This window comes from Austrofundulus limnaeus, unplaced genomic scaffold (genome assembly GCF_001266775.1).
Source record: "Austrofundulus limnaeus strain Quisiro unplaced genomic scaffold, Austrofundulus_limnaeus-1.0 Scaffold5, whole genome shotgun sequence".
Taxonomy (NCBI): domain Eukaryota; kingdom Metazoa; phylum Chordata; class Actinopteri; order Cyprinodontiformes; family Rivulidae; genus Austrofundulus; species Austrofundulus limnaeus.
Window position 1 is genome coordinate 4,099,105 of NW_013952407.1, and position 2,424 is coordinate 4,101,528.

At 41.0% G+C, this 2,424-nt stretch overlaps 1 protein-coding gene across 2 annotated transcripts in view; it reads left to right on the forward strand.

Annotated features, from left to right (window-relative positions):
* Positions 1-155: 155 nt before the first annotated feature.
* Positions 156-2,424, forward strand: part of znf280d (zinc finger protein 280D) — a 12,580-nt gene continuing 10,311 nt past the window's right edge. Inside the window, exon 1 of one of the 2 annotated variants that reach the window (XM_014027640.1) lies at positions 156-373. The gene's annotated coding sequence lies outside the window, so the exon portion shown is untranslated. The remainder of the gene's footprint in view (positions 374-2,424) is intronic. The other variant, XM_014027647.1, reaches the window with a different exon arrangement.

A 2,424-nucleotide genomic window follows, 5' to 3' on the forward strand; every position in this document is an offset into this window, starting at 1 on the left:
TATATATATACGGCCCTAATCCTCTTCCGTATATAGACGAATTCTTTTTACAGTCTAAACTAAGACACATGCCTGAAGATCAGGAAAACTGGTCCTGGTAGTCCTGGAAGTCTTGTATCCTGGTTAAAATCCCGCCACAGAGCATGGGAAGCAGTCTCATCCCTGACATCTGATTGGTCCAGACGTTCCGAGTGTTTCCGCTGCCTTTGAGCCGACAGTACAGCGGAAAATCGCTCTCTGTGAGGGATGTGTGTGTGATGTTTTGCGGAGTTAGTCCGTGAACACCATTGGGTTCAGACCACAGATTGTCCTAAAAACTGAACTGCACCTTGAAAGGCTCGGTCCATGAGCCCAGAGATCGGGAGCGAAAGAGGTGAGCTGACACCCAAATCCTGCAGAACATGTCTTTGTGTCAGACCCCCGTCCTCTTCAGAAAAGATGCTAATGTTATGCAGCTGTCTGATCGATATGGTTGAATATATCCTTTATGCAACGTAATGAGTCGTTGGCTTGGAAGTGAATTTGTATTAAATTAGGTTTAAAATCAGATTTCTGCGTTAACATCGAAGCAGGGAGAGAGCAGCGGGTCAAATAGCGACAGCCTGAAAGAGAATGGTGTTAGCATTAGCTTCCCGGCTGCTGAAAAGGTGGCATAGATTAGCACACATCTGCTCGGTGTTCCGCTGCACTCATAGATTACCTAATGCAATCTAGTGATAGTTGGATTGTCGGGCTGTTGATTGCATTAAACTATAATGTCTATAATTGCTTAAGTCATAAACTGCGGAATATTCCTAGCCTAGCTTAGCTTAGCTAGCGTGAAGCTAATAATAGCATCTTGTTTCTACTAGCATTAGCTCATCATACTGTCTGCTACAAATGCTCTAGTTGAATCCAAACTCATTTACAGTATCAATAGTTAAGATTGAACAATTATTAATTATATCGTGTAACGCTTTTTAAATGAATTCATAAAGAACAGTGCTATCTGAACCGGCTTAAAATCAGCTATCGATCTACAGTGTCGCCATCTTGGGAGACACAGTCTGTGGAGCTTGTGTTCTGTCATACAACGACAGCTGTGGCTACAGTGTAGCTTACCATCATCAGTGCGTGAATGTGTGTATGAATGGATGATCTAATGTGTTTTTGAGTGTCTAGAAAAGACGAATGCATTATTATTATTATTAGTTGCTACATCATATTTTAGACCTGGCAAATTCTTCTGGACTCATTAACATTAGAGTCTTTGGGTTTATATATATATATATATGAAATGCCCTTAAATCCCAGTGACATCATGTAATGATGCCACGTTTGTTGAAAGTAGTGCCAACAGAACATCTGGGGTCTCATGCATAAAGAATTGCACAGCTTTCAGCTGAGAGCTCCCCTGACACGCCTCCATTTAAATCTGTAAAATAGATGTAAATGTGTCTAGCGTGAGATTCTCCTCAGATTGTCCTCTCTGTGTGATCAGAAATTAGTTTTAGATGCAGGAAAATGTACATCAAAGGGTCAATATAATGTAAAATCAACTTTTTGAGTTGTATATCATGTTATAATGTTATACTCTCATAAAAAAACATGCCCAAAGCGTTGCTTTGACTCATTCATGCATGTTTGAGAAATCCTGCAGCGTTTTTAGGAAGCCATGCTGAGGAGCAAAACGACAGGTGGGGGACCAGAAACACCTCTGGGACGTGTCTTTAAGCCGAGCTTCCTCATGGCCCATGACTCCTGCAGGGGTGAAAAACCGAAAGTGAAACTTAAACTGTCTTCTGAGCTCCTAACATCAGTTAGAAACATAATATTGGCCCTTTAAATGGAGAATGAGTGAGAAAACTGTCTAAATRAGTAGTGTGGTGTAAAAACGCGTTTGCTACACGCAAAGGTGTGTGGGTGTTGGTTTGTGCGCACGTGTGTGTGAAGCTGCTGTCTTCAGCGGCGCATGAGGCTGAGAGACATTTCCAACTTTACACATCTTTATTAAATAACTGTAAACACAAAGGAACTTATGAGTTTGGTAGAACTTAGAAATATATTTATTATGGTAAATAGTTGAAGTCAAAAAACGAGTCGCAGCGCCAAAGGTTTCTTCCGCGGTGATTTATATTTTAGAATCATGAAATATCTCGTTCAGCTGCACAACTCAGCTCGGAACTACAGTAAAATACCTGATTGTAATTTGTTTGGTGTGATACAAAAAAACAATACAAAAAAAAACACGCTGTCCTCAATTCTTCTTGTGGTGATATCAGCCTGCAGAACAGTTGGCATTGATCCACAAGTTACGTACAGCTTTACGCAGCAACAAATCTATTGTCTGTGTCTTGTGGAGCTGAGGAATCGTCACAGCTCTGGGGTCTCATTTATAAAGGATTGCGTGGAAGCCATACTAAAAGTGAACGTACGGCCAAAAGT